Here is an 8,166-nt window from a genome sequence, read left to right as displayed (position 1 = left end):
AAGTATGGCTACAGCTGTATTTATATATTGATGTACCTGAGCCGTTTGGTGACTGGAACAAGTCCTGTAAGATAATATATACACTTTGATAACATAAACCTGTACACAAAGGGCAGTTCCCGAGAAGAACCGATTTCATTATAGTAATCTCCCACGCCACTGGAAGATAACAGATACTGGCGTGGAAGGTTTCATATCACAGTAACATTCTCCCTTGTGGTACATCGTAATGTACATGTCTGACGGTTTGACCCGCTCGATACGCGATATGGTATCACATACTGCATTACACTTCTGATGTAGTGTGCGAAAGAGTTTCCAAATTTTGAAAGCCAGTCGGGATAGCTATGCCTGAAAGTTACTACCCCCCAGAATAATTTACTATTCCGACATAAGTCATCATCAAGCTGCTAATATGATGAACATTTTCATCCAGCCATAATTGCATGATTTAAAAGTGTATTATAACTTAAAAAGTCGGAGAGAGTGATATATTTACAAAATGACAACATAAAAATTCACTAGCCAGTCGGGCAAATGACTGTAGAGATTTACTGGCCCGACTTGATTTTTACTAGCCACGGGCTAGCGGGCCAGTGGCTATTTCGCACACTGTTCTGATGACTTTAGTTTGTAGGCTTTGAACTATATTGTGCTCTGTACACTGACTGTTTTGACAAAGCAGTGTTTACACTGGCAGTCATATCTCCTTGATATGGTTTCACAGCTGTTACGGGTCACGTGACATGGCCTCGTTACTGTTTTGCAGCGTGAAACAAGACGGCATGGGCACATACAGCAACTACAAACACGTTGTGTCTATATGTATGTCCTTTGTGAATGTGTGTCTTATTTAACACATCCTTTGTGAATGCTTGTCTTTATAAGCATATCATTTGTGAATGTGTCTAAATACACACATATACAATGTGAATGTATGTCTCTATACGCGTCACTCGTGAAGAACCTCCTCATGGTGAGTGCTGGGTAACGCTAATAGCTCTTCCCCCGTGTCAACCCGGGGTAGAACTGGCATGACATACACGCAGTTAAGGTTAACAGTAACGTGCTTTCCAAAACATTCAAGTGCTAAAGAATAATCAACCTTTCTTCATTTTGAATATCAAGTGTGTGAACTTCAGGTGTCAAAAAGTAAGTTCATTGTGCACAAAGTGCATTTGGAGCGGTTATGTGCCGAAATATATTTCCAGATTCAATACATATATTCAGCTTCCAAACTCACATCCGATATTTGACCTTCATTAATTCACATAGAACGGTACAAAGACAGCAAGCCCTTGTTAACCTATCACCCGTTAGCCTGACTGCAGTCAAAATCCCTATCAAAATGTTAATTTTTGTCCCAATGCTCGAGTGTACACTTGAAGGGTTTTTTTTTCAAAACGGATGTGATGTCAGCATGGTCCTGCATGCTTTCTGAGGCTTGTCAATACTGAGTGTTTTCTTCTCTTGAAATGTAGACAATCTCCACATCTCGCCGCAAAATAGCCAAATGAAGAATGTTGTCACAATCTGCATCGGATACTGTCAGTTCAGCTCCTATATGGGGCGGTGGGGTAGCCTAGTGGTTAAAGCGTTGGCTCGTCACGCCGAAGACCCGGGTTCGAATCCCCACATGGGCACAATGTGTGAAGCCCATTTCTCGTGTCCCCCGCCGTGATGTTGCTGGAATATTGCTAAAAGCGGCGTAAAACCAAACTCAGTCAGGCAGTCAGCTCCTATATTCACACGAAACGCAACTACTGCTCTTTCTATTTTTCATTTTGTAGTCTACTTAGTCTTTGGTATGTTTTTGTTATAACGACGTTAATATCCATAAAATTCTCTTCCTTATGTGTAGCGCTTATAAATGCCATGCAAATATGTAATTTAATTTTTGCCATTATATCCATTGCTAACAAATACAAATTACAAACTGACAAACAGCACCTAAGAAGCTTTGAACTTCTGCCTGTTTAAAAGTTACTTGCCGTCTTTTCTGAACAACGTAGTATTTTTGTGCTTTAACTTATGGCTAAATTAGACTAAAATCACCAGCGGCTGAAGGGATAATATAAATCCAGCTAGGGTCCATGCAGGTAGCAAAAGTACTGTAAGTCCCCATGGTCCCTAAAGTACTGTCGGAAATGCTAGAAAAATGCTTTTTGACTCATATTTAAAATTAAGAGGTATAACAGTTACTTAAATAACATATATCACTTTAAGAAACATCTACCTAATGTAGACCGAGGGAATAAATTTTGAGACATGCCCTTAAATGTGTTTTTACTGATGAAAATACCCAAAACTTAGAAAAATAAGCGGTAGTGGGACGTTATTTGATACAAACTTTACCCGCCTGTATTACATCATCAGCATGCACGGTATCGACAGGTGAAATTGACACCTGAGCACAAGCTCGGGCGAGGGGTCATCTCAATAGATGTTTTCTTCATAAGTTGAATATGTGTACGTATAGTATACGTGTTGGTTATGTAGGGGATCATGTGATATCCACATTTCGCATATATATATATATATATGTATATGTGTGTGTGTGTTTGTTTTGAAATAAACATACGAATGACTGTACAATTGGAAAGAATCCTATCACTTGTGTTATCTTATCGATTGATTGTAGAAATGTGCAACGTTTTAATTAGGAGATAAACCTACTTTGTTGGAAAATCAGAAGTATATAACGAAATTATAATAGCTCTAAATTTCATTTAAAACCGAAGGCGTAGCGTGAGGTTTTAAATGAACAATTTAAAGCTATTATAATTTCGTTATATACCTCTGATTTTCCAACACAGTAGGTGTATCTCCATTCTACCATGACAATTTTATGGAAAATTTCAGGTGGAGGGCTTCCTTTGGTTACGAGTCAATACGTGAAGCGGCCTCGCATTTCAATCTCAAGTGGTGATTGGTGGCAAACCGTCAATGACTTACAAACTCCAGATTCAGTAATAACAAATCACGTTTTGTTTTTTCAATGCATCAATCACCAATCATTAACTGATACGTTGGAAAACATATATCAAATAAGTTTAAAAAGCTTGGTTCACATTTGAAAATTCCACCGTAGACCCTTTCCCCACCAGAATAATGGCAGCAACCTCATGGCCTTGACCTTTTTCTCGGAAGTCATTGTTTACATTTACGTGCAAATTTGGAAAGATGCGACAGGAGAGCCTCTGACAGTTTGCGCAAGGTTAACCTGATTGTATGACTGAGATAGTCTTTGATATCTAATTACTAATACTGGTACAAAATTTAAGAGTAGAGGCGCTTTTGTTGAAACGAGAAGTCCGTGTTGTACCGAATTTAGATACTGTTGAATTTTGCGCCCTGACAAACGTAGAGGTGCGTGAAATCGTCAAGTTGACAACTTGACGATTTCATGCATCTCTACGTCTGCGTGCGACAGCTGTGGTGACTCTTACACACTCATGTGTGTACTTTGTGCTCAAATTCGATTCTACGGATATTATTTCTACATTTTGGAAAGTGTTTTGTGACCTAGTGGCTTCAAAGTATAGTGAATTCAAATTGAATCGGATTCGCTGGCATGTTCGCGAGTCTGTTAACAAAGAGCCAGATTTGTGGTGATATTCCCGAAAGGATGGATCAGGACATGAGGGTGTACCTCTGGCATAAACACGGTAAGGTAATTAATTATACTTTAATAGACTACTTTAGATCAAGCAGTGTAATGGATAAGAGGGATCATGACTAAGCTAAATAACTTTTAACGATATTATACTTTTAGAAAAAAAATATGTTGGTTTGCAGATTCTGTAATTGTGTTTTACTACCGCTAAATTTGAAATTTCAAAATATCATTTTGTTTGAATTGATAACCCAACTGTTTATTTATGTGGACGGAAGGCATTAAAATTTGTTCGGCGTTCGATGTTAATGCATCCTCCGTTACCGGATCAAGATCAGTGGCGATATCGTTGACGAAAGCTGATATTAAATTTAACACGGAAATTATGTAGCAGTCTATTGCTGGATCTATTCTGACATAACATAGAATCAACGTAAACATATTTGTGTTTGCTGAATTTTTATTCGGAAAGCAGACGATGTTTTGATCTTGTTCGAATGAATATTTGTTTCCATGCTTTCGAAGTACTTTTGTATGTATAAACACCTATTGCTGTGATTTACGCAAGTAGTGAGTCAAGCCCGTCATCGCTAAATCCATCTTTAAAGACATATGTGTGATTTCCGACAGCAAAATCGCCGTAATTTATCGATGCATCGGTAGGTTGTTTGGTGTCAGCCATGTTGGTGGGAAGACAAAAATAGTGCATTACCGTAAACCATGTATGATTGCGCACGGAAAATCAGTGACCTGTATAACGTGATTATATACCTCTGAATGACTTTAATTAACCAATCACAATCCAGTTTTTACTGAAGTCATGGTAGAATAAATGTTTTGCATGTCAACAGTATATTTCATTGCAAAAATATGTATGTAATTCCGTCAGTTTAATCTAGTTGTGAACATTGGCCAAAGATTTAACGAAGTCACTGGTGTAGCTTCTTTGGAATATTATATTCTTCTTCTCATAAAGTTTGTAGACCGCCCGCCTAAGTACTCCCTTGTCAAAGTTGTCAAGGATGGTTTTTACGTCCCGGTTTTGCTCTTGAGACGGTCCCTGTCTTATCTGATTTCTGATTTACAATATTGTAAACTTGTTGGTAAGACACAACAACAGCTCTACAAGTTCTGTAATATACCCTTTCTAAACTAATGAAAGGTATACCTCTGTCTTTTTCACGCACAAAAAGCTTATAAACCTTTGCAACAATCGACTGCAAATAGTTGGCCATAGTGAACGCTGTGATAAAGATGTGCATGCATGACGGGAAACTTATTCATCAAGACTTAACATTTATATTAATATTTCTTCAATAAAGAAACGATAATAAATTAAAGTAACAGAAACATTCAACATTTATTTGTTTAAGAAAAACGCTAATTCATATTTGTACACCGCCTGTATTATTAGCATTAATGTAAAGACTATTTCAGATTTCTGTTGTTGAACAGAAAATTTTGAGTTGTTGTTTTGGTACCAAATTCTCTCCTGTAAACTTCCCTTTAAATGCATGGGAATGTTAAATCGATTGAACTAAAAATTAGGTACACTATAGGCGAGTTGATATATTGACAACATAGTACATTTATCACCTTTATAAAGATATTAAGGCTGAAAAGCATTTTTCTAGCATTTCCGACAGTACTTTGTAGTATGGCAATCAACTGCTCTTTCTATTTTTCATAATGAGTGAGTGAGTATGGTTTTACGGCGTTTTTAGCAATATTCCAGCAATATCACGGCGGGGGACACCAGAAATGGGCTTCACACAATGTGCCCATGTGGGGGTCCATGCAGGTAGCAAAAGTACTGTCAGTCCCCATGGTCCCTAGTATTGCGATCAACCTTCAATTGCTGGTGAATTATGGCCCGTTTTTATATTGTATTGTTGTCTATAGTGATATCTTTTTTATGATAGCGTACTATACTAGGCACATAAAGAAACTGTGCATACAAAAATTTAAAATCTAAATTTATCATACCTGTGTAGACACATAAAGATTTAAACTCAGAGATTAGTGACATGTATCCAACATGCATGCACGTGCCACGTTCCGTGACGTCAGTGGGTTCGTCCTTGATACGTGCAATACGTTGTTGCACGTGCATTCCGGGAAAGAGAAACAGAGCAAATGAATGTCACACAATACTGTCACTTTGGAAAGCTCAAACCCTGCCCTTGCGATCGTTCAAAAAATTAAACGGCTATTGAAACGCATAGCATGCCAAGGCTCACGTCTGCACAACGTCATGAGGCCATTGGGATGGTCCGTTAGGGAATGTCTCAACGACAAGTGACTTCACATTTCCACTGCCACCGGAACACCATTTCTGCACTGGTGAGACGCTACCAGAACACAAATGACGTCATCGATCGGCCACGTTCTGGACGTCCACGTGTAACAACGCCAATACAGGACAGATGGATAAGGGTGACCCATCTTCGCCACAGGTTTTAAACTGCAGTGATGACTGCCCGAACCATCCCAGGTCTTCGCCGTATCCACCCCAACACAGTTCGACAACGTTTATGTCATCACGGGATCAGACCACGACGTCCCGCCATACGGCCTATCCTGACACAACGTCATCGACAAGCTCGCCGAATGTGGTGCCGAAATCATGTCCGAGTGAAGATCCAATTCCTCTCCCGTGTTGCAAGTGCCAAACGTCTGGTGATTGTGCCGGGACCTGTACATGCAGCATGGTAGGCTGTTGTTGAATGAATGAATGAATGGTTTATTCTCATTAAGATCACGCAATAGTGACATAGACAAAAATACAAATGTACATATTTGTTTCATAGGAGCATACGTAGTCCGGTTTTCACATAGTTGCTTATTTTTAACAAGAGTGCTTTATGCGTACAAGACATGAGGGATATAAATTTATCTAATGATGGATATTTACAATAATAGTTTGGTAGGAATGAATTTCTTACATTACCTAAACATGGACAATATAACATGAAGTGGAGTTCATCTCCTATTGTGTTCTTACAGTGTACATAATCTTTCTTCTTTAATAATATTATACCATCTACCTGTTTCTATTGAGAGTTTATGGTTACGAGTTCAACTAGTTGTTCAAGAAGTGTATCGGCCTCCGAATTCCTTAGCATTTTACAACTTGTGTGTGCAATTAAAACCACGTGACATTGGGAAAACCCGCTGAGAATCTCTACTTCCGGCCTCCATATAGCTGCGTGTTGCGTATTCGGAGACTTTTTGAGCGTAAGCAAATTCATGCACTACGCACTGCGTATCACGCATCACGTTTTACGCATGCATGGAAGCCGCTATACTATTTTAGTATAAAGTGTTGTATACGCATTACGCCCTACGCACTACCCATTACGCATCACACACTGCGCGCACATGGAAACCCGGCTTTAGTGTGTATGGTTTTACGCCTTTTAAAGCAATATTACATCAGTCTCATGGCGGAGACTGGAAATTGCCTTCACCACACTCATGTGTGAAAAGGAATCCGTACTTAAGTAGTAGTAGTTTTGTCTTGTCTCACCAGAAGCACCCTCCACACACACAATTGACATTCAGAAAGTAAACGTACTCCCCTTCTGTACCACAAACAGTTGTTCATTGATCACTATGAAAAAGAGATGATTCCAGTCGCGTACTTGGTTGGCTCTTCATCGATACACCCCATGCTGTCCATGAACATGTAAACAAGTTAACTGACCATCTGACCACATGTGTTTGGTCACCCACGGATGAAATACTAAATGCATGGAAGAACATAATCGAGGAATAGTAAGTCCAGTTTGATGCTGAAGAGCTAAAACTAAATGAACCCAAAAATGCAACTTGGAAGCCGCTGTGGCTGAGTGGGTTAGATGGCAGACTTTGTGTGCCGGCGATTAGGTGTCTGACTTCAGACACGGAGCAGAACACATACAGGCACGGCTTCAACGGCTGAAACTATGAATACACAATGTCATTTAGAAAGCGGTCAGTTGAAACACGACTTATATTTCGGATTACACCTTCTCAGTAGAGTGTGGGTTCGACTCAACCCAACAAAAGTAGTAGAATCGATTCTTTTCTGAGAACCTGTACCCCCAGATATAACATATGTTGAATTTATCGACCTTCTAAATGACATTGTACATTCAAACCGCAAATGGCCATTCAATGGTAGTGTTGTTGATACGGGCAGCACAGCAGTATCTTGGGCCTTTAGTTTGCAGTGTTTCACAGACTATTTTCAGGAATGTAAAGTCTCCACGTTCAAAGGAGACATGGAGGCAAGATCTGTGGAGGCAGAGATGAAGGTCGCAGGGTGGACCTGGGGACAGGTGCAGCAATATGCCCAGGATATACAGCATTGGAAAACTCTAGTAACAGCCTTATGTGCTAAGAGCACGAAGAAGATTAAGTAAGTAACTAAAGTAAGGTCTTCCGTTGATCAAGGAACTCACACGTGCTATTGAACAATTAAAACTCACAAGAATGACAGAGTACATTCATATTTTATTGAAGCAGTTGTTTAAATCAAGGTACATAATAGAAACATGTTTGTAGCA

Source organism: Haliotis rubra, unplaced genomic scaffold (assembly GCF_003918875.1).
Source record: "Haliotis rubra isolate DU_JTF1 unplaced genomic scaffold, ASM391887v1 Scf460, whole genome shotgun sequence".
Classification (NCBI taxonomy): Eukaryota; Metazoa; Mollusca; class Gastropoda; order Lepetellida; family Haliotidae; genus Haliotis; species Haliotis rubra.
Note: the sequence above shows the minus strand (reverse complement) of the source record.